At 41.6% G+C, this 24860-nt stretch overlaps 1 long non-coding RNA gene across 3 annotated transcripts; it reads right to left on the bottom strand.

The window, feature by feature from the left end:
* Positions 1 to 575: 575 nt before the first annotated feature.
* LOC119566430 lies at positions 576 to 24726 on the bottom strand. 3 transcript variants are annotated; one of them, XR_005225494.2, is made up of 5 exons: positions 24661 to 24726; positions 14133 to 14348; positions 8324 to 8517; positions 4619 to 5450; positions 576 to 2379 (listed from the first exon to the last, which is right to left on the bottom strand). It is a non-coding gene; the product is annotated as an uncharacterized LOC119566430 (long non-coding RNA). The 3 variants fall into 3 exon arrangements; XR_005225492.1 differs by lacking the exon at positions 24661 to 24726 and adding an exon at positions 7270 to 7306 and having other exon boundaries at positions 14133 to 16837; XR_005225491.1 differs by lacking the exon at positions 24661 to 24726 and having other exon boundaries at positions 14133 to 16837.
* Between the last annotated feature and the right edge of the window lie 134 nt (positions 24727 to 24860).

Below are 24860 nucleotides of genomic sequence, written 5' to 3'. Positions count from 1 at the left end.
CAAATGACAAACATTTTTACACAGAAAAGAGTCACCAGTAGGCTAAAAAATAATCTTTCCAATCAGATGTTGGAAAGACTCCCAAATTAAATGTTAGCTGGGTCCCCTCTATTACCTAGTAAGAATTGGTTCCATCAAGCTTCTTGAGGTAAACCCTTAGCACCTCGCTGAACCCTCAGTCTTATTACCCAAACCTTTCCCAGTTGTTTGGGTATGGCAGCAGGCAACTTTAGCAGGGAGTTAATTCTCTCACTACCAGTGCTACAGTAGAGCCTCTGTAGCCCATTATAGGAATTTTTACAGTGAACTTCCTTCCCTCTTACACCTCAGACCATTAGTAGAGGATTTTTTCACAGGAAACTTCTCACGCTGTATTTTTAACCAGTCATTTTCACATCTTAGGACCGAGTTCTGCAATTGCCTCCATACGGGCAGACTCTTGCACCCACGAAAAGACCCAATAACCAATGAAACTCCAGGCAATCAACAGGCATCTGCTTGCATGCAGCAAGTGTCAGGATTGGGGTTTGGGTATCCACTGATGGCATGAGAATTTCTTAAAAAGACCACAGAGATAAAACATCACAAACAGGTTTAATATCATAATATATAAACACTGAGCTGAAAGTATTTTAACAGCATTTACATAACGTGCTTTAAACTAAGGCACATTAGTGTCTCAATACATGCACATTTCTACCAAAAATGATTAATGATCCTATTAGGAAAAATTCTTCATTAAAACTACCATTCAACATCATAGTTTCATACGTGCAAAGCAATAGGATGAGCTATTTTAGTGAATCTATAAAACCTCATCCCACATTTTCAAGGGTTTTATCTCAAATATCTCTGTCTTATGCGTGGTTAGGTTTTGAGTTTTTTGTAAGTGTTTCAGTTCCATTCAGCCTCCAGCCCCTGTCATTTCAATTAGCTCTCTTTACCACAGCCCTGTAAACTGATCCAGGTGAGCATATGTTGGATTCAAGTGAGGGTTTGTGCAAGCACAAGCACCTGCCCAGGCAGATCAGCCTGCAGGATTGGCACCTGATTTTAGGTCTTGCTCAGACTTCTGAAAGAATTCTGAGAGAACAGTAACCTTACATTTCCATGGTGCCTTTCTTCTTATTGAAAACACTTTATTAATTGTGTATATAGGGCCCATCCAGGGGCATGTGCAGGAAAGTAAATTTGACTGCTTTTGGAGGGGCATGTTAAACACACGCTATGTTAAACACACATGTTATGAGAAAATACAGTACACCCTTTCTATAATGAACCCCTGGGGATCCAAGCCATTTGGCCATTATAGCCAGGGATTCATTATACCAAAAGAGAGGGGGAAGGACAGCTCCTCCAGCCCTGGGGCCATGGAAGGGGCAGAGAGATCCCCTGGCCCTGAGGCTGCATCGGAGGTGCAGAACTCCTCTGGCTCGGAGGCCACAGCAGGGAGAGTGAGTTTCTCTGGCCCCAGAGCTGCAGCGCGAAGAGCTTTCAATAGCATAGGGCCAAGAACCGATCCCTGTGGACTCCATTAGAAACATACCGGTTCAATGATTATTCCCCATTTACAATTACATTTTGAGAACTATCAGTTAGCCAGCTTTTAATTAATTTAATGTGTACCATGTATTGTTCTAGTTTTTTAATCAAAATATCATGCAGCACTAAGTCAAATGCCTTACAAAAGTCTAAGTATGTTATATAAACACTATGCAGTTATCAGCCAAACTTGTAATCTCATAAAGAAGATATCAAGATAGTTTGACAGGATCTCTTTTCCATAAGCCAATGTCAATAGGCATTAATTATATTAACCTCATTTAATTTTTTATTGAGTCCCATATCAGATGCTCCATTATCTTGCCCAGGATTGATGTCAGACAGGCAGGCCAAAAATTACCTGGGTTGTCCTGTTTACTTTTTTAAATGTTGCCAGGACATTAGCTTTTTTTCAGTCTTCTGGAACATCCCTAGTGTTTCACGACTTATTGAAAATCAACATTAATGGTCCAATGAGCTTCCCAGACAGCTCTTTTAAAATTCTTGGATGCCAGTTATCTGGATCTGCTGATTTAAAATGGCTAGCTTTAGTAGCTGCTGCTTAACATCTTCCTGAGATATTAGTGGAACAGAAAGAATGTTATCATCTGATAGGACTACAACCTTTCTGTGGCCAGGAGCACATTCATGCCTTTAGAAGAGTGTGACGGGCAGTGACACTTCTCGGCGGCATTTCAGTGGCAACGCTTCTCCGCTGGAAGCGCTCCTCTCCTCTTCGTTCCTTGGCGCCAGCCCTGATGGCGGGTGCACATAAATACCCTGGCGGGCATCATGGCACCCACGGGCACCACATTGGTGACCACTGGACTACACCATCTGTTTTTTCCCCAAATACACAACAGAAATTTTTATGAGGATGAGGCGTAAAGAAGGATTTCTGCATTTGAAACTATTGAGGGAATATAGGGAGTCAGAATGTAATTTGTTCCCTTGAGATGGAAAGTGTTTATGGCACCAAGGTTAATAAATCTGCACTTGAGAAAAGACTACAAGATTTTTCATGAACTCAGTTTCATGTTTTTCTGAGAGACAGCACCTCCAGTCACACAATGATCCAGCTGATTTAGTTTTGACTCTGAGGGAAGAGTTCCACCTGCTACACCACTCAGGGCCAGATCAAGCAATATACTATCTCTTTCAACTCATATGTGCAAGAAGTACCCACCAGCTCACAAGATCTGACCCTACTGTACCTTTCTATATCACTTCTGTCTGTTCCCTGGAGCTAAGCGCTGACGAGTCCAAAATAGCTTTGCTTGGAAAATCTTATGAAATCAAACCCCAAGGTGTCTGGCTACTATTTTTATATTTGCTTGAATTGGCAATGCCTGGAAGTGCAGTTGACAGATTTCATAAAGTAAAAATTAACACATGATTAACCCAGGGGAAGTGCCCTGAGAACACTTTATGTTACAGTAACTTGGATTCCAGTAGCCAGTTTTAAGTATTTTTAAAAATTCCATAAAAATTACAATATGAAAGCAATATTCGATTGATCATAACAGCAATCCAAACTGTTCTGCACAACCTTTCCTTTTTCTCTTTGTAATGGAGAAGTGCTTACTTAAATAAATCATAGTCCTACATCTGTACCACTGCCTGGACTAAATGAAATCAAGAATAAATACACGGCAGCTTGGGGGAGGCATGAAGTCTGCTTTATTAGGTAGAACATATGGATCTTAAAGAAAGGGTCTTTGATGTTCAATTGGAAGTGGCACAGTTAGTCTTTAGGAAAAGAATGGCAACTGCATAGCTCTTCTGTCACCCTTACTGGTTGAATATGGGGGAATTTTGTGCCATAGTGCAATGCAGAATTTTGCAGAAATTAATATTGCGTGCACAGAATTTCCTTTCCCAAACAGAAATGGGCTGCAGTGCTTCTGGCTGCCACTGGACCCAGCAGAGCCCAGCTCACACATAGAAGACACTGCCGGTGGAAGGGGATGGAGCTAGAGGGTTCCCGGCAGCTGCAGCTCCCTGCATGCCCTGAGGGAAGGAGACAGTGGCATGCAGGAAACTCCACACTAGACCAAGCATCTGGCTGTTTCTCCCTCTGGATCCTTGGGCTCTGAGGGGTAGGGAGCGGGTGTCTGGCCTGGGGGCAGGGGGCATAGCTGGGCTCAGTGTGGTAGAGGGGCGTGGGTATCTGGGCAAGGTGGGGCATGCAGCTGGACTCTGGGGGGAAAGGTGGGGTGGGTATCTGGGCTGGGAGACCCCATGGCTGGGCTCTGGGGGGAGGGGGTGCAGTTATCTAGGTTCTGGTGGGGAGGGGATACGGTTATCTGGGCTAGGGGGATCCTGCAGCTGGGCTCGGGGGGGGGGGAAGGGGTTTGGGTGTATTGGCTGGGGGGGCCATGGCTGGGTTCTGGGGGGTCGGGTTGTGGGTGTCTGGCCCCCTGGTTGGGATCTGGGTGGGGAAAAGGGCAGAGAAACAGGAACTGGGTTGTCATATGGGTTACTTTAACTCTCTACTCCTGGGGGAATTTTTGTGTGTGTCTGTATTGTTACAGACATACTTGCTGACAGGTATTTTGAAATAAATTACCAAAATAATTGTTGTTTTGACCAATAAAATTTGCAGAATTTTTAATTTTTTGGTGCAGAATGCCTCCAGGAGTAATATGTTTGACATTATCTTTCAAGGGGCATCTTCTTGGTAATAATTTTGGTATATCTTACCTCTAGTCATCATGTTGGTGGGTGTACTACACGTAGATGAATCAAGATATACTCACAGAGAGTACTACAGTGAGACAACAAAAATAATCTTCCCGGAGTATCAGCATGTGGCTAGTTAACTTGTTCACTGAACCAAATTCTGTTTTGCCCTATACTTACACCCATGCACACATGCTACCTGCCATCACAACTCTTTTCCTTCATCTGGGATAGTGAGATGTGATGTTCTTCACTAAACTCTGGTGTACTGTGAATCAGCACACAGGCCTGAAAAACTCTGGGCATTGAACAAAAATTAAACTAATAACAGATTTGAAAACTCAAAGGCAATGCAGCCTAGTAAATGACACTAATAATAAACAGTAATACCTACCTCTGATACAGTAGTTTTTATCCACAGATCTCAAAGAACTTCATGATCCCCATTTTACCCAATTGGGGAAACCGAGGCACAGGAAGGCGAAGTGATTTGCCCAAGGTCACCCAGCAAACCAGTGGCAGGGCTGGGACTAGAATGGAGCCCAGGTCTCTTGAGTGCCAGTCCAGTGCTCTAGCCACTAGGACATACTGCCTTCAACACTAGAACGTATCTGCATACTGCCACAATTTCTGAGGGGTCAGAACATATATGGACTCTAGGAGCGGGGTTTTCTTCATTTGAGAGAGAAGTCAGTGGACCCAGGATCAGATTATTCCTTCCTACTCTATATTTATTTACAATATGACATAGTTCGTGGTATTGTTTGACCAGGAACAGATATTGAATAAAACAGTAGCAAAGCTCATAGAACGGCAGAAAACAGCTGCATTTCAACCTTCAGCGAACCAGCAGGCTCTCCCATAATGACTGTCTGGGCTGTAGGATCATCCCAATGTATGGAAAAACTCCATCAACATCTTCTGGCAGATTTCCTCCCTGATCATTTTGTTTTGAGTTAGGGTTTGCCCCTCATGGAATTGGCTGCAAACCCTGCCTTCAAACTTAGCAGATCCTCAGAGATCTGTAAGGATCCTGGGGAATCTGCAGGAGTTCAGGGCCATATATATATGGAGGCCTTGTGCCTTTGCAGCTGCTTTGCTTTCACCCTTGATGTGTCCCCCTCCCCATATTAAAAATATGAATGTATTTATTTTGTAAGTGCGTGCTTTAGTATTTGTCAGAATGCTGAGATTTAGCCAGTTCCTTGGGAAATCCTTGATGGAATCTGCAATACAAATGAACAAGCAAAACATTGTTCCACAACAATGACATTGGATAAATGAATCTGACAGTGATGTGAGCTGCATATATTTGTGGTTATATCTGAATGTGAAATGTAAGACCTTTTTCATTGTTATTGTGGGAAGGTCTGTCCAATGACTGCAGATTGGTCTGGAAACACCTTCCTGGAGATAAACAATGGAAATGATCTAACATTTAAAATATAACTCCAAAAGCACAAAACACAAATGGCATCAAAACAAAGAAGAAGTGGTGTAGGCAGCCCCTTCGGAGAAAATTATGCTTCACTTCATTATGTTTATAGACCCCAGCCTTTCCAGTGATGGTTGCATCAGAAATTCATTGACAGACTATAAATATAAAATGTATTGCAAGTCTTTGTAGAAATCCTAAATCTAGATATCACAAATCAATTTACCTGTCCTAATGTTTATGGCAGCTAAAAAGTTAGATTCTGAGTGCTTTTATTTTATTGGCCAATATTTGGGCAAGTGACATGACAAGAATAGTTTTTTGTTACAAGCAACCTTGAAACACACAAAGCTGTTTTGCAATAGAAAATGTACTTCCAAGATTTAATTTGATACTGTATGCTATACAAATTATGTGAAAAACAATCTTTATGTGGCAACAGCACGGCATGTCCTAAATATTTTGTCACTTGGACTTATTTTTGGACCTGGCACATGCTGCCACTTCATCTTTTTGTCAATGTCAACACAGCTAAATATTGGCTCTTAAATCTTCCTTAAATGGTCATGTCACATAATGCCAAACAAGACATTTTAAATAAAAGACCCAAGGTTGGGGCCCAATCTTGCAAGCCTTCCACACAAGGGTATCTTTCTGCATGGCCATATTCCTACTGGCATTAGGGGAACTACTCACATGAATAAAGTTACTCTATTGAAAGGGTTTGTAGGATCTGGGTCTTAGCTGGTAACATTTCAAACCTTTCCATAATTTAACCTTCCCTTCTGAACCCAGAGGTTAAAGTAGTATCCTGGGATTTTAGAGGTTCAATTCCTAGCTCTCCTACAGACTAGTTATGTCTTATGCAACTCAGTCTCTCAGTTCCCAATCTGTAAAATGGGATAGTATCATTGCCATCACTTAGCGGCATTGTGTGAAGATAAATACATATCCTCCCTTCTGCCTGACTTCCTGCTACAGATTTAAACAAACAGCATACATGTTCTCAGAGACTACTTTGTGATCTGCAGATCAATTAGGGGCATAATGACACTATTCTCACTGGCTAATTGCATCCTGATTTTACAAAGATGCTTTTTTAACTCACAGACCCATAAACTCTGAAATAGGTAGTCAGCACTGTCAGATTTAGCTCATGGATATGATAAGTAAATCCCCTCCCACCACAGAATGGTTTTAATAATAAAATAACAAGAAGTCACGTTTTACCCTTTTGGGGGAAGAGCAAGTCAAGGGTGAAAGAGATTAACTAATGGGAATGGGACAGAAGCCCCAGGAATCTCCATTAAATTAATTTAGCAGAGCTTCTGACTGATGCTAATTGGAGGGGAATTTTGATGGTGGCAGTGTTGGTAGGTTGTGTGGTGTATAAACCCCACAGAAAAAGGAGGCAGAGCTGTATTGAAGGATTATCTTTCCATGGTGATGTTTGGCTTCCCCTTCCTCACTGGCAATACAGCATGCTCAGAAGCCACGCATCTATTTGCTTCTCCACTTCCACAATAACCTCCTTCCTGAGAAAGGAATACAATCATAGAGCAGGAATTATTGCTACTGGCTATGGTATTATTTCCGGTGTGGATATATACCTTGTCATCTGGAATCCACTGTGAGTCAGTGGCAGAGCTGTAAATAGAACCCAAGAGTCCTAATCGTACACCATGTCCAAATAAGATTAATTCAGATTTCAGGCAAAAGTACAACATGAACTAAAAACCTCTCCCATCCCAACATTTTGGCTTTAGAAAATAAGAAACAAACTAACATTCCAGAAACATATGTATTGTCATTCACCAGCACTCTTTCCGCCCCATTCTTTCAGCATTATGTAATTTATTTTTCTCTGCAACTAAGGTTTTACTACAGATTCTCTCTATTGTTTCTTTCCTTCAGTAACAGTGCCTGCTTTGGCCATGCTTTCATCAGATACATGCAGGAAATTAAATAATGTAACATGGCAGAGTTTCAAAGGTCCTTTTTCTTAAGGGGAAACCTGAAAGGGTACTAATGGTTTGAGGAACTGGGAAAAAAATAAGTCTTATGTAGACTGCAGCTATTTCATGTAACTGACAAAAAACAATAAGCCTGGAGCCCTAAGGAAACAACGCGTACTCCAGCAGGTTCAAAAATAGCCGGTGAAAGAATTTCTTCATAGTTACGACACAATGGAAAAACAAACTACATATGTAAAAGGCAATATCTAAGTAATGGGAATGAATACCTGATCTGATGCAGACATAAAGTAATGTGCAGCCCACTCCATGAATGCATGGTGTTATGAGTCACAGAGGCGGAACTCAAGACCTTTCACTCATAAAATCGTGGCCCCTACAATCTGAACTAAAGGAGAATCTATATTAGCTGAAGTAGCCTTAGTGTTTGTAGAATTTGAGGGCCAGTGGTATATAACACACCAACAAAATTATCACACACACAGTCACATAGATGAAGCTCTTTCTAAGTGCCCAGGATTCATGGGAGTCAAAATCACACAGTTGTGCTAATTTTAAGACATCTGTGGTCACGAGGACTTCCTGGCTTTCATTTTCTAAATCCCAAACCCCTGTTACATGAGTTAAAGAAGCATCCCCATTACAGGTAATAGCAGCCACCAGTATCTGCCATGATCACACAGGGACACACCTGAACAGGCCTGATATTCCATCCAGGAGCTTCCAGTGGTTCTGGCCAAGATTTAGGGAGACTTCATGTGGTGACTGTAGGCACTGCAGGCTATTTCAGCAAATCAGGGAAATAAGGAAGAACCAGTGTCCAGAAGACTGAATAAAGTTTCCCTTTGGATTCACTGCATCAGAGTCATGTCCCCTCTCTCCACCCTACATGGGCATTAGAACAGATTTTAGTAAAACAAATAGAAACAGAGGACAATCTGGGCCTGGAAGAAAAGAACATTGTATGTGTATTCAGGAAGTTTCCCATACAACTCTTGATGAGTCCTGATCATGCTTAGTTTCTGAGAACTGACCCCATCATAGCCTAAGGTGGTATGGCTGAAGATTAATTGAAATGCAGCAGTAGAAAATGGATGCCTACCACAAGGCTTGGATCCCAATGTTGCACTTAAGTTTGTTATAATTAAATAAATGTAAGACCTCTAGCAGGATCTATTGAATAATGTTTCTATAAAGATACACATTTGCTTTAATTTTTAAAAAGTTTTACATACAATAGTATAATTTAGAATTTCTGTGATGTCCTCCATCTGAGAATCTCATTGTGTTTAAGGCAAGCTAATTAAATAAGTCTTAAAACACTCCTGGGAGGCGACAGATCATATTGTTATCCCCCTTTTTACAGACAAGTTAACTGAGTCCCAAAGAGGTTAAGTGTCTCTCACAAAGTCACACAAGAAATCTGTGGCAGAGCTGAAATAAAACTCAGGGCTCCTGAGTTCCAGTATTGTCCTTTTCCTCTTCCTTCAAACAAGGTAATAGAAAAAAAATCTTCCAGAAAGAGAAATTACAGCATAAGAAAATATAGCATGAGGGGAAGGTGCCACTGGTAACACACCAGCTACCTGAACATCAGGGCAAGACCTAAAGGGATTTGTTTATAAGTTATTAGAAATGTCATATTATATGTGATCATAACACTCACTGAGTGAACTTCACTGCAAGATTTACATACTGTGCAGCTGCCATTGTAACAATACAAAGCAGTAGGTTTAGATGATATTCCCCAGTTCACTGAGTCCAGAGTTCTGAATCATTTTGTCCTACCATCTGAACAAAGGAAATATGTATTCAGCTGATTTGCACAAGGAAAATAAGGCAAACTGGCCAAACTCACTGCAAGGTTGGGCAAATCCACTCATAAATGCCTGGTGTTAGGCTGGACATGAGGTAAAGAACTAGCTCTTTCCTCAGCTTCTTGTCAGTGACTTTCTTCCCCTCATCAAGCAAAAGGCTTCAGTCTTTTGCTGTGTTAATTAGGACTTGTGAGAATACCAATGCCAATTAGTTAAAACTCCTGCTGGTTAGGCGATCTGAAATTCTGCTTCACTAATAACAATGACCAAAATAAGCGCTAGAAGGTTACTGTAAATGTCATGCTGTGTATTGTATTTCCAGAGCTGACTTGACGCAAAGGCTACATGTCCAAAGACAGACACTGCAGCTCCTCAGTGTGTGTGACATTAATGAGTCCTACCTGATTACAGATCCTCCACCCAAGGGACAGCTCAAACATTTTTTTAAAACTTTCTATAACTTTTTATTACCTATTCTTGAAAACAAAGTACAATTTGTCCACTGCCTTGACAATACGATGACATACGCCCTCTGCTGGGAATACTACAGACAATAATATTCTACAAATAGGAGATGCATTTATTACCAGTTTACTTCAGTTCTCGCGTGGCTCCACTATAAAGTATGAGAGATCAGGTGCCCCTCATAATGCAGGGAAATAACAACACAAAAAGCCTTGAAAAATAGATGAAATGGTCTTATCTATAACATTTTTACACATTTATTCAACACAGCATAGTCCAGCATCAGGATTTTAACAATATCAATATAGTCTAGGTTTTCCCAAATTTTGTTAAAAAGCTATGAATTGAATGCGGTGTTTTAGCCCCATAGGTGACCTGCCTACAGTACCAGTTAGCTGCTCACTTCTGATCAAGACTTTGATCCTGCACCACTGAAATCAGTGGAAGTTTTGCCATTGTCCTCATGGGAGCAGGATGAAGTCTATAGTGAGTATATGCTGGTGTGAAGGTTTTATTGGCATGAGGTTGAGATGAGTGCATTACTTATGGGCATTGAGGCCAGGAGTGAATTATACAGGTCATCCAAAATGAGTGGTGATAAAACCTTTACACCACCAGCACAAACTGTATTTGCCACACAAGTTACAAATGTTTTAAAAAGTTTCAAAAGTATGTATTGTGGTTATTTTTCAGATCCCTCCTCCTGTAAAGCTACATGCCTTAGTTACCATGACTCCAATTGTGCAGGGCTCAGAGGGAGCAATAAAAACCTCTACAGATTACCTAAAATAGCTTTTTGAAACATAAAAGTGCCACAGTTTTAAACTCTATTATCAGAGAACTTCCATGTAGATGCTGGGAATCTCCTCTTCCCCAGTGAATAAAACTCAAATTTCTAGCACTAATGGACAAGGAGAATCAGACTTTAAATCTCAGACATTTATATATAGAAAATCTGTCACTGGCACATCACTGAAACTTGCACATCTGGGGCCTCTGGTCAGTGTAATCTGGCAGCAACATTCCTTATGTTGGGAAAGAAAGAGAAACATTTCTTTGATAGGTTGATTTTTTAAAATGATAGCTTTTTGAAGCTGTTCAGGGGATTGGAATGTAAGAAATCTTGGGGAGATGGATTAATGGGTATAGAACAGGTCAAAATTGCCTGATTAGTTCATGTATATGTTTGTATGACCCCATCACACACGCACATATATGTAAAGGGTCAAATTTCCTTACTTACTTCCATGCTACTTTAAACCACAGGAAATAATAGGGATGCATAGATGTAAATGTAAGAATTGGGCCTATGGTTCTTCGTCCCTTACCATAAAATATCATCACACTAGCACATTGTACTGAATGTGTGATGCATGAGTTTGTCCCATCAGACAATCACATGCAGCAAAACATGCAATGCAACATGGTGGTGGCAGTGACCCTGGTGTAAAAATTAAGAAAGTTATCTTCATTTTAAAAAGAATATATTTCTTTTCATAAAACCTGCACAACAGTATACATGAGAATAAAAAACAGTGCAAGTTCTCCTGCTGTGTATTCACCAAAGAATGCAAATAAAGTAATCTGTCATTTTAAAGCCTTCATTCTTATTGTCTGTTGCCTTTATTTTGACATCCAGCCTAGGTCAAAAGTAATGACCACAGTGAACATACTTGACAGACATTCCATCAGGACATGACATATGCCCCTCCAGGGCCTTTGATTTCCTTTCATTTGCTTGGTCTGTCCCCACTTTATTCTGTGAGGGCTAAATCCTGATAGGTGTTAAAATACCTGCTACTCCCACTGCAATGTTGCACTCCCTATGTTTATGGCAATATGCTTATGAGTGTAAATATAATGTAACTGGAATATGCTTTATGCAAAAGGTCTCTTGAAAGGTATCATTACATAGTTTATAATCCACTGAGTGTTTTCATCCTATTTGTATGAATGTATCATTCTTGTATCTGAAGCTAAAATATGAAGTATTACTCTGAAGTCCTATTGTAACTATGCAAAGTGTGGGCCATTAATGGTGTCTTGGAATCTTGATGGCTCTGATTAACTCGACAATTGGTTGTGAATGGCTCTGTTTACTCGAAAACCTTCCTGAGTACATGCAGGCCAGCCCTGAAAGAATGGAGAATGAGGTCTTACAGTGACATGTGATCATGTCACCTGGTACTGGAATCCATCTTAAACCTGGTGCTTTTCCATTTACTATGGTGGGTGGGGACCCAGAGAGACAAAAGAATCTCCACCTTGTGCCAAAGCTATAAAAGGGAGTGGAAGAGAACAAAGGGGGTTGCCAGTCATGAAAAATCCCCTAGTTACCTCCTGAGCTGGAACTAACAAGAACTGTACCAGGGGAAAGGATTGGGCCCAGACTAGGAAGGAGTCTAGTCTGTGAAAGAAGCTTATTGGAACATCTCAGAGGGTGAGATTTACCTGTATTCAGTTTCTTAATCTATTAGGCTTAGACTTGCGTGTTTTGTTTTATTTTGCTTGGTAACTTACTTTGTTCTGTCTGTTATTACTTGAAACCACTTGAATCCTACTTTTTATACTTAATAAAAGCACTTTTGTTTATTAACAAACCCAGAGTAAGTGATTAACACCTGGGGGAGCAAACAGCTGTGCATATCTCTCTATCAGTGTTATAGAGGGCGGACAATTGATGAGTTTACCCTGTATACGCTTTATACAGAGTAAAACAGATTTATTTGGGGTTTGGCTCCCACTGGGAACTGGGTACTGGAGATAAGTAACGTGCTGAGTGGTTTTCAGTTAAAGCCTGAAAATTTGGGGGCATGGTTCAGACCTGGGTCTGTGTTGCAGCAGGCTAGTGTGTCTGGCTCAACAAGGCAGGGTCCTGTAGTCCCAAGCTGGCAAAGAAAACGGGCTCAGAGGTAATTTCAGCACATCAGGTGACAATCCCAAGGGGGTCTCTGTGACTGAACCCGTCACAGACCTAATCCTGAAAGAGGTGCTAAACATCCTCATTTCTGGAGGTCAGATCTTCAGCAGGTGAAAACTGTTATAGCTCAGAAGATCTGCCTCTGGGAATTTTGCCACTGACTGAAATGGGAACAGGACTGGATTCAGTTAGAGTTGAGGGCACTCAGCACTTTGCAAGATTGGGCCCCATCTATGCAGACTAAGCGCAGGTGTCATACTTGTTTCAGAGCTCATAAAAGCTTTAACAATATAGCTCACTGTATACTCCAGTATATATGGGGGGATTCTGTGCCAAAAATTAAAAATTCTGTGCACAATACTTTAAAATGCTGCAAAATTCGGCATATTTTATTTGTCAAAACAACACAATATAACCACACCAGTTTCAATTATTTTTGGTCATTTATTTCAAAATAAATAAATAAAATAAAATTTCAGCAAGTATGTCTGTACCAATACAGACAACAAAAAAGATTCAGGAAATGTTTTTTGACAAATAGATTCCTTACTAGGCATACTAATACAGAATTCTGAGTAATAATTCATTTAAACTACAATACAGAACCGTATTTCCCACACCCCTCAGAAGCAGTGCAAAGGCTTGGGGGAGTCAGGGGTAACTGAGTAGCTGAGGGACAGGGAAGTAAATAGTTGGGAAGGAGCCTGGATGTGAACTTGGAGGGTTGTTGGGTATGGGTGGGAAAGTATGGAATAGGTTTTTTGGGGGGTGGGGAAGGATTGTTAGGGAGCTTCCCCCGTGCAGACCCTGTCTAACCCTAGCCTCTCCCATTCGGTCAGGTGCATCTGCCCCGTCCCCATGTGTTCCTGCATCCCCATGTGTCCCTGTACCCTCTGTCCACATGTCCCTCCACCCCAACTCAGACATCCACTCAGCCCATCCCATGTGGCCCTACACCCCTCCCCATGTTCCCATGTGGCTCTGTATCCCCTCCCCATCCCCATGTGTCTCAGTGCCCCCACCCAGGCACTCCCTTGTCCCTATGTGTCCCTGTACCCTCTCCCCCATCCCCATGTGTCTCTGTGCCCCCACCCACCCACTCCCCTGTCCGTGTGTAGCTCTGCACCCCCTCCCCCATCACAATGTGGCCCTGCACCTCCTTCCCCCCATGGCCCTGTGCCTCAATTACCATTCAGCCCCTGTCCCAGTTTGTCCTCCCCCACTACCCCTTTTGAGCCCCTGTCTGACCCCCCAGCAGCCCCACCCTGTTTATCTCCCCATATCCCCTATTTCCTGACCTGGCCTGACAGACGCTGGGAAGAAGGCAAGCTCTTTTTCTTCCCTCGCTGGCCAGGAGCTGCTGCTGTGTTCTATTGCCACAGCACCCTCTGCTGGGCAAAAGGCAGAACTGCAGAAGTTATTTTCTGCTGGGAGCTGCTGCTGTTCTTGCGCCACAGTGCTCTCTGGTGGACAAAAGGTGGAACTACAACAACATATTGGCAGAAGTTTTTTTTCTGCACAAAAAAATAAAAATATGTGCGTCTCATTAATTATGCATGCGCACAGTAACAGAGAATTCCCCCAGGAGTTCAGACTGTAGTACCAGATATACAGAACCATAGTTCACCTGCAAACCACTTAGGGAAACAAAGTAGGGAAAACCAAGCAGCAAATATGAAACTTCTGGAATGTAAAGGGCAAACTCCTCAAATCACATTTGCATGTTGCTTAATGGATTGATGCCTCTTGATGTCTATGATAGTGGGGCTGCCACTGCTAACAACTGCCACCACAACAAGGACATTACATCATTTTCTGCCCATGAACACTGAGAGTTTTGCTGTGTCCTGCCAAAGGTGAAACCAGGCAAGACAAAACAGATGCTAGTGAAGCATAAGGGGTTTGGCCTATTATTATTAACAATAAATATTAGACTGCAGGCACAAAAGGCAACCTCTCCTCCGATATATAAGTTCATAGCAGTTAGAAACAGAAAAGACAGAAATATAATTGATTCCATCTCCCTGCAGATGTAGAACAGAGTCCCCTGACAGAGGTTGTATCAAATAGTAAATGGATACAGTACCATATTTGATTTCAGTCGTCAGGCAAAGATAAAGCATCCCTACATAGGAATATCAGGTTTTAAAATTTTCCAGTAAAGATTTATACATTTTTTTCAGACTCCTCTAATTAATGTTGCTATGGATTTCAACTGTGATTGCAAATAAAAGAAGACAGCAGGCAAATGCTGCCTGTTCCCTCAAGACAGCTGGAAAAAATAATTAGAACTGCACTGACTTATTTGATTTTATTTTTGCTTGAGGTTTTACTGTATAGTAAGTTAACCCATCGGGGACATTTTAGAAAAAAAAGACTATCAGAATCAATCATCAAAAAGTGTCTGGTTCCAAAGGAGAAACTACTTCTATTCTTTTCATAACTTTGTCTGTATTTCTGATAAGAGATTAGCCTGAACGTTGATTTCGATCCAAACTTTTTCAGAGTACAACACTGGCAGGTTCTGGTGTTCCAGTTAGACACCATCTTATGGGTACTAAGTACAGCTCTGAACTGCCCCTAACTTCAAGGGGCTTTGCAGTCAGGGTTACAGTTTGGATCAACTTTATAAAAGTGGTTCTGAGATAAAATTTTGGGTTCAGATCCAGTGTTCTTCTGGTCTGTGCTGATCTGTGTTTCTGAGGTAGGTAGGTAACAGGGATGTGTAAACAGGTTTGAGCAAGCTGAATACTGTCCCAAACATTTTTCCAAATCACAAATCAAATTGCTTGACAAACTTTAAAACAAAATAAAATCAAGCAGTTTTTCACTTCATGCCTTCAGATGGGCCAAGATCTCATCAGCTCTCACGAGCAAATCATGGTTGGGCTTGATTAGTACTTGGATATGAGACCTCCAAGGAAAACCCAGGTGGCGCTAGATGCTATGTTTTACTCTGAGATGGTGCTGAATCAAGGCCTCAGCATTCTGTTAAAGGATATGTGCTGCTGGACGAAACATAAAAGTGAGATGATACTGACCACTTATAGACATTAAAGATCCTAGGGCTCTTTTCCCAAGAGTAGCTCCAGTGTCTGAGGCAAATTCCAGTGGGGGTGATTGTATTCTGCTGCCCTAAGTTCCTCTTTCTGTTTTAACTATTCTGTTGTTCTTCACATCCTATGCTAAACTGCTATGTAGTGTTGATTGTGTTTCTGTATTCCTCTCCAAAGGTGGCTACACTCCAGTACCAGGTGAAACAATACCTATAAATATGGTCTGTATTGCACTTTGGAGAATAGAGTGCGTATGTAAATGGAAGTTATTACAATTACCCACAGAACACAGGACAAAGCAACACTTCTGCTAGATGCATCACAGCTAGTCTATAAAAAAATTGTGTTTAAAAGTCCTGTTTCATTTTATTTTTTTAATGGATCCTGCTACATTTATCAGACCTTTGTGTTATGTGGCCCATGTGAAACTGTATTGAGACCTGTAATAATGCTCTTAAAATCATTGCTATGTTTTATTATCAAAACAAATACAAACTAAATTTAAAAGTAAAGTCCCTCTGTGAAATCTGCTTAAGGCTCCCAGATTCTACTAGTTCCAGGATTCCTACTATCCAGAGGGTTTACAATCTTGTTGTGTTTTCCAGATCCTCTGTTTTGTGAAGAAAGAGGATTTATTTTCCTTAAGAACATAAGAATGGCTGCACTGGGTCAGACCAATGGTCCGTCTAGCCCAATATCCTGTCTTCCGACAGCGGCCAATGCCAGATGCTTCAAAGGGAATAAACAGAACAGGGGCAATTATCAAGTGATCCATCTCCTGTGATCGAGTCCCAGCATCTAGCAATCAGAGGCTTACAGACATCCAAAGCATGGGATTACGTCCCTGACATCCTGGCTAATAGCCATTGATGGATCTGTCCTCCATGAACTTATCTAATTCTTTTTTGAACCCAATTATAGTTTTGGCCTTCACCATATACCCAGGCAATGAGTTCCACAGGTTGACTGAGGGTTCTGTGAAGAAGTACTTCCTTATGTTTGTTTTAAACCTGCTACCTATTAATTTCATTGGGCGACCCCTGGTTCTTGTGTTATGTGAAAGCTTCCTTATTATTTTCTCCACACCGTTCATGACTTTATAGACCTCTATCATACCACTCCCTCTTAGTCATCTCTTTTCCAAGCTGAACTGTCCCAGTATTTGTAATATCTCCTCAGGTGGAAGCTGTTCCATACCCTTAACCATTTTTGTTGTCCTTCTCTGTACCTTTTCCATTCCTAATATAACTTTTTTGAGATGGGGTGACCAGAACGGCACACAGTATTCAAGGTGTAGGAGTACCATGAATTTATATAGTGGCATTATGATATTTACTGCCTTATCCATCTCTTTCTTAATGGTTTCTAACATTGTTAGCTTTTTTAATTGCTGCTGCACACTGAGCAGATGTTTTCAGTGAACTTATCCACAATGACTCCAAGATCTTTCTTTAGTGGTAACAGCTAATTTAGACACCATCAGTTTGTAGGTATAACTGGGATGTTTTCCAATATGCATTACTTTGCATTTACCAACACTGAATTTCATCTGCCATTTTGTTGTCCAGTCACTCAGTTTGTGAGATCCCTTTGTAACACTTCACAGTCTGCTTTGGACTTAATTATCTTGAGTAATTTTGTATCATCTGCAATCTTTGCCACCTCACTGTGTACCCCTTTCTCCAGATAGTTTGTGAATATGTTGAACAGCACAATCCCTGGACTGATCCCTGGGGGACTACTACTATTTACCTCTCTCCCTTCTGAAAACTGACAATTTATTCCTACTCTTTGTATCCTGTATTTTAATCAGTTACTGATCCTTCAGAGTACCTTCCCTCTTATCCCATCACTGCCTACTTTCCTTAAAAGTCTTTAGTGAGGGACCTTGCCAAAGGCTTTCTGAAAGTCCAAGTACACTACATCCACTGAATCACCCTTGTCCACATGCTTGTTGACACCCTCAAAGAATTCTAGTAGATTGGTTTCGTATGATTTCCCTTTACAAAAGCTGCGTTGACTCTTCCCCAACAAATTACGTTAATTTACGTACCTGATCATTCTGTTCTTTACCATAGTTTCACCCACATTGCCTGGTACTGAAGTTAGGCTTATTGGCCTGTACTTGCCAGGATTGCTTCTGGAGTTTTCTTTAGAACATTAGCTATCATCCAGCCATCTGGTATAGAAGCTGATTTAAGTGATAGGTTATGTACCACACTTAGTAGTTCTGCAATTTCATATTTGAGTTCCTTCAAAAAACTCTTGGGTGAATACTATCGGGTCCTGGTGACTTATTCCTGATTAATTTATCAATTTGTTCCAAAACCTCTTCTATTGACATCTCAGTCTGGCACAGTTCCTTAGATCAGTGGTTTTCAAACTTTTTTCCTGGGGATCCAGTTGAAGAAAATTGTTGATGCCCGCAACCCAATGGAGCTAGGGATGAGGGGTTTGGGAGGGGCTCAGGGCTGGGGCAGAGGGTTGGGGTGCAGGCTGCAGGCAGGAATGAGAGGTTCAGGGTATGGAAGGGGGCTCAGGGCTGGGGTGCAGGAGGGGCTCAGGGCTCTGGACTGGGGGTGTAGGCTCTGGGGTGGGGCCAGGGATGAGAGGTTTGGGGTGCAGGAGGGGCTCTGGGTTTGGGGGGGTTCAGGGCTGGGGCAGCAGTGTGGGCGGTGGGAGAGGGGTCAGAGCTCTAGGCTGGGTCCGGGGATGAGGGGTTTGGTTGCAGGAGGGACTCCAGGTTTGTGGGGCACGGGGTGCAGGCTTCCTAGCATCATGGACTACACTGTGCCTGAAGCAGCCAGTCTGGCTCCTAGGTGGAGGTGCACAAGGGGCTCTGCGCGGTTCTTGCCTGCAGGCACTGCCCTGCCCCCCACCCAGCTTCCATTGGCCAGGAACTCATTGGCTAATCTGAGTTTTACTCTGACTGAAATATTATTTCCAAGAACCTTTTTATTTTATTTATCTAGTTACCAAGCAACCAATGAACTATGAAAAAAGGGGCAACATCTTTTTTTTAAACCTGCAGTTGAAAGTCTTTTACAGTATCAAGCAATTCCACAAGGTTGCAGAGTTGTCTATTGTTTTTCAGTCTACTGCAGTTAGATATAGTAAATGACTAAGTAAACCTGGGTCATCTTTCTTTCATCTGTATCATACCTCTGAATCTTCAAACCTTCCAATGTGTAACATTAGCAGTCAAAATATATGAAGAATGACAGAAGGGTGGAAGATCAGTACTTAGTTCATCACATAATTTACTGATTTTTTTTAATTACAAAACCTGCTTTGAAGGATGTTTTTTTATTGTATGATTTAAACAAAACAATTTTTTTCTAAAAAGAAAAAACTGTAAAATACCACTTCTCCAAGGAACATCAGCAGAATGGGTGGCTGGCCCTTTAGAGCCCCAGCTAATGCCTCTACCACTTGAGCTACAAGAGTAATTACTAGTCCCTTTTAATACAAGCCACTCAAGGAGGATTTGACACACACTTTGCCTGTGGGTCAGACAGCAGAACATTGGAGAGCAGGTAGCCTGGGTTCTATCCTTGGCTCTGGCAGTGGAATGTGTCACCTATTTACAGAATAGCTTTGTCTATCCTATTTGGCATATTTAGTATGAAAGGCAGTACGGCTACATGCCCCACCTAGGTCTGTCATATTAAAAATATAGGTTCTATTTCTAACTCTGCTTGAAGTAACCTCATTAACTTATTTGTAAAATCTAAGGTCTGGGAGGTGTTGGTCAGTTTCATTACTACAGGGTGAACTGTGTAGACTCTTTTATTCCTCTTGAGTGAACCCCCACCGATGACATGCCTGACTTCCCGGACCTTGCTCTGGGTAGAACCCAGAACATAGTTCAACCACTCATCCTGGATCTCTGGGCAGTAGCGCCCCAATTCCCAACTGTCTTAATGACACAGTCATGACTTGGTTTTGGCATCTGTAATAGTTTCCCTTAGAAGCCTGTATCTGTATAAAGTTTGCAGTGACACAGAAAGTGTCTTCAAAACAAAGCATTTATTTATTTATTCCTGAAAGGTACAAAGCACTTAGAGCATTGGTAAAATATTTGTGTGTTTAGGTAAAAGCACTAAAAGGCTTACATGCATGGGACTTACTTACACCTTAAAAACTTTCCTTGCCAGCTTTTGTAAATTTTCCTAATTCCATCTCTGGCAGGGAAAAGGAGCCTGTCCTGCTGCAACAGGCTCCCTGTCTCTGTGTGTCTCAGTCCCTCTCTCAGCATTCAGTGACACTCTGGGTAGCCTCTGACTACTCATTCAACCAATCTCTCCTTTTTCCCCCCTAGCATCTTTGAGGTTTAGGATCCCCTTTGATCCTAGGGTCAGCATTGGGAAGAGCAAGCCATTCTAGCATGGATAGAGCCAGACAAGGGGGTATTCCTTAACTGATAGGTCTACCTATTGTTTCCACAAGGATACTTATCTTTGCCACTGTGTTTTCCTGTTAGTTTTCCCCTTTACAGCCTTCTTTGACTCAGTTCTTATCTATTTGCTATTAACCTGCCAGAGAGCTAAATGTCATATGCCCCTCAGTTTATAAAAAGAATGCTACACAACTCCCTCATTTTCCAAGGTCAGTAGTAAGAGCTCTGAAGATTGTGGAAAAGCAGTGAAAATGTTTTGGTCACCTCTGGTTCTTTTTGAAATAGTTATAATGAAGCTCTAACTGGTTGTTTTTCCTAAAAAATACCCTAGAAAATTCAAGCACTTCCCAATCTACAATAAACATTTTGAACTAATTCTCTAACTCAAAACACAGTTAAAATAGAAATCCTGGTGCATCTGAACTGTAGTGATACTGCCATGATGTTATAATGATAATGTAAAAGAGAAACACGGCTCTTTGGTTGACTCACCCATTAGCAGGTGGTAGGGTACATAAAGCAGTTGGTCTGCTGACTCACCAGGCCAAAGTGACTCCACTTTGGACGGAAGGGAAGCAGGGAGCAGTCCTTTAGATAGGAGGTCACTGAAGGAAACCCAGGTTCAGAGGGAAGGCAAATCTTATTTTATATTAATGTTTTTGAGTTAGGTATCAAGTCAAACCCAAAGGAGGTAAATTTGGATCCTAACTCAGGGTCTATGTACTCTCTTGAGGATGAAGTAAGTGATTAATTTAATCAGCCTTTACCACTGACGTCAATATAGCCACTGTGTGGGAGTAAAAAGGGACACAAGGAATAATATGATTTTTCCTTCTATTTAAGCAAAGCACTTTGGCTGGTGCTTCTTTATCAGCAGCAGACTCAAAGTTTTAAAGACAATTGGATTTGGCATGAGAGTTGTGAACTGCATTAGACACTGTCATAAATATAAGGGGAAGGGTAACAACCTTTATGTATGCAGTAATATAAAATCCCTCTTGGCCAGAGGTACAGAATCCCCTTACTTGTAAGGGGTTAATCGGTTCAATGAACCTAACTGGCACCTGACCAGAAGGACCAATGGTGAAAGATACTTTCAAATCGGAGGCAGCTTTGTTTTTGTGCTCTGTGTGTGTTATCTCAGGAGACAAAGAGAAAGACCACGCAAGTAATCCAGCTCCTACTGAATGATACATCTAAATTACAGGAACAGTAAGTAATAGCAAGGAAATGCTTTAGAGTATGTTTTGTTTTAGCTTGTGAATTTTCCCTATGGTTAGAGCGAGGCGTATCCCTGTTTTTTGTAACTTTAAAGTTTTGCCTAGAGGGGAATCCTCTGTGTTTTGAATCTGATTACCTTGTAAAATTACCTTCCATGCTGATTTTACAGAGGTGCTTTTTATTTATTTTTTTTTTAATAATCTGATTGGTTTTAGTGTCCTAAAAACCCAGGGATTTGGTCTGTGCTCACCTGTACCAATTGGTGAGGATATTATTCTCAAGCCACCCCAGGAAATGGGGTGAAGAAGCTTGGGAAGAATATTTTGGGGAACAGAAACTCCACGTGGTTCTTTTCCTTGAATCTTTGGATAACTCACTTGGTGGTGGTAGTGAATACCGTCCAAGGACAAGAAGGGATTTGTGCCCTTGGGGAAGTTTTAACCTAAATTGGTAGAAATAAGCTTAAGGGGGGGTCTTTCATGTGGGTCCCCACAACTGTTCCCCAGAGTTCAAAGTGGGGAGGGAACCCTGACAGATACTAAGATCATGGTAGCTTTAGAAATACCTCAGACAGATGGATTTGGGCATTTTGAAGAGCCAGTCAGAAACAGTTGGCTTTGGGCAAGTAGAAGGAAGCAAGTTTAGGAAAAAAAAAAAAAAAAGCATATTTATAGGATCAAGATGCCCCCAGGAGAGAGATTGGGAACCAGTCAGACAGGAAACATTATGAGGCAGCTCGGTAAAGTGAGCAAGAACACAAGAAGATAATGACATTAAGCTGAAAAAAAAAAAAAAAAAAAAAGAATGGAACAAGAAGAAACCACCACAACCAGGGACAAAGTAAGAGCAAAGAAAAAATAAATAAAAATGGAGAAGTGCCCTTAAAGTCAAGTGAGCTCCTGCTTATCCTATGGTAGCACTGAAGTTGTATAAAGGGTTTAAATTAAGGCTGTTGATTAATCGCAGTTAACTCACATGATTAACTCAAAATTAATCGTGATTAATCACAGGTTTAATCACACTGTTAAACAATAGAATATATTGAAATTTAATATTTTGTATGTTTTTCTACATTTTCAAATATGATTCTACTACTAGACAGAATACAAAGTGCACACTGCTCACTTATTTTTGATTAATATTTGCATTGTGAAAATGATAAACAAAAGAAACAGTATTTTTCAATTCACCTCATACAAGTACTGTAGTGCAATCTTTGTTGTGAAAGTGCAACTTATAAATGAAGATTGTTACACAACTACACTCAAAAACAAAACAATGAAACTTTAGAGCCTACAAGTCCACTCAGTCCTATTTCTTGTTCAGCCAATCGCTCAGACAGACAAGTTTGTTTACATTTACTGGAGATAATGCTGCCCGCTTCTTATTTACAATGTCACATGAAAGTGAGAACAGGTGTTCGTATGGCACTTTTGTAGCTGGCAGTGCAAGGTATTGAGGTGCCAGATATGTAAAAATTCTTATACCTCTTCGTGCTTCAGCCTCCATTCCAGAGGACATGGTCCATACTGATGACAGGTTCTGCTGGATAAGGATCTAAAGCAATACGGACCAATGCATTCATTATCATTGGAGTCAGATGCCACTAGCAGAAGGTTGATTTTCTTTTTTGATGGTTTGGGTTCTGTAGGTTCTGCATCAGAGCATTGCTCTATTAAGACTACTGAAAACAAGCTCCACACCTCATCCGTCTCAGATTTTGGAAGGCACTTCAGATTCTTAAACCTTGGGTGGAGTGCTGTAGCTATCTTTAGAAATCTCACATTGGTACCTTCTTTGGATTTTGTCAAATCCACAGCAAAAGTATTCTTAAAATGAACAATGTGCTGAGTCATCATCCAAGACTGCTATAATATGAAATATATGGCAGAATGCAGGTAAACTGAGCTGGAGACGTACACTTCTCCCCCAAGGAGTCACAAATTTAATGCTTTTTTTTTTTTAAAACGAGTATCAGCAGCATGTTCTCTGGAATGGTGACCAAAGCACGAAGGGGCATACAAATGTTTAGCATATCTGGCACCTCAATACCTTGCAATGCTGGCTACAAAAGTGCCATGTGAACACCTGTTCTCACTATCAGGTGACATTGTAAATAAGAAGCAGGCAGCATTATCTCCCGTAAATGTAAACAAACTTGTCTGTCTTAACAATTGGCTAAACAAGTGCAGGCTCTAAAGTTTAGATTATTTTATTTTTGAATGCTTTTTTTGGTACATAATTCTACATTTCTAAGTTCAGCTAGCACTATAGTACATGTATTAGGGGAGTCAAAAAATACTATTTCTTTTGTTTTTTTACAGTGCAAATATTTGCAATAAAAAGTATAAAGCAAGCACTATACATTTTATATTCTGTTGTAATTGAAATCAATATATTTGAAACATTGAAAACATCCAAATTTTAAAATAAATGGTATTATATTATTGCTTAACAATACAATTGCACCATTAATAAAATTTTTGAATTACATAATTTTATTCGTTTCACAGCCCCAGTTTAAATTGCTGCTTGACTTGTTTTTTAAAGGAACCAATTTTCTCTTTGTAGAAATACTCTGCTACTCTCCACTATAACCATCACAATTCTTAGGCGTTAATAACGAAGTGGGGGGGAGGGGCCGCGGGGAGCCCACCCCGACCGCTACTCGAACCCTGCTCGTCTATTATTACAAGTCCCCTACATCGCTAACCAATTCTTTTTAAACTCGCCTGGTGGAGGCCTGCACTCCCAGAGCTCTGCCCAGCTGCTGCTATGGGAAAGTCCCAGTGGCTGTGACCCAGTCACTGCCGTGAAGCTCTCGGCGGCTGTGGCTGGATGCCCTAAGTCTGTAGGACCCACGGGCCCCTACTCCCGCGAGGCTGCCGCGGCGGGGGTGGTGTAGGGCAGCGGGCTCATACAGCACAGCAGCAGCTCCCGAGCCGTGAGACCGTGCTGCACCCCACGGAAGCCGCAGCGGCAGGGAGGGAGAAGGCCTGTGACCGCTCTAAGGGGACGAGAGCTCGCACCCCTGCGGTGTCCTTTATGGGTTCGCTAGTGACTCACGCCGCCCCCAAGAGCGGTACATAGGGGCAGCCCCGCGGTAAGCCAGCCAGACGCCACTTGCCGCGGCTACTGCTGGTACGCTACCTCTCCGACGCAGCGCGCCAGGCGACGTGATATCGACTAAATCTGCTGTTGGCCGGCGGTGTCTTACTTTAACCCCCCTCCCAACCAATGGCAAACAAACAAATGTTCTCCGCGGGGCCAATTGCCCAATCCAAATGAAGCGTTTAATTTCATGGTACACGCCCACATCCTCCGAGCCAATGAAAAGAGTAACACAGAGA

Source organism: Chelonia mydas, chromosome 6, assembly GCF_015237465.2.
Source record: "Chelonia mydas isolate rCheMyd1 chromosome 6, rCheMyd1.pri.v2, whole genome shotgun sequence".
In the NCBI taxonomy this organism is placed as follows: domain Eukaryota; kingdom Metazoa; phylum Chordata; order Testudines; family Cheloniidae; genus Chelonia; species Chelonia mydas.
The sequence above is the reverse complement of the archived record's forward strand: the minus strand, read 5'-3'. Positions and strand labels throughout refer to the sequence as shown.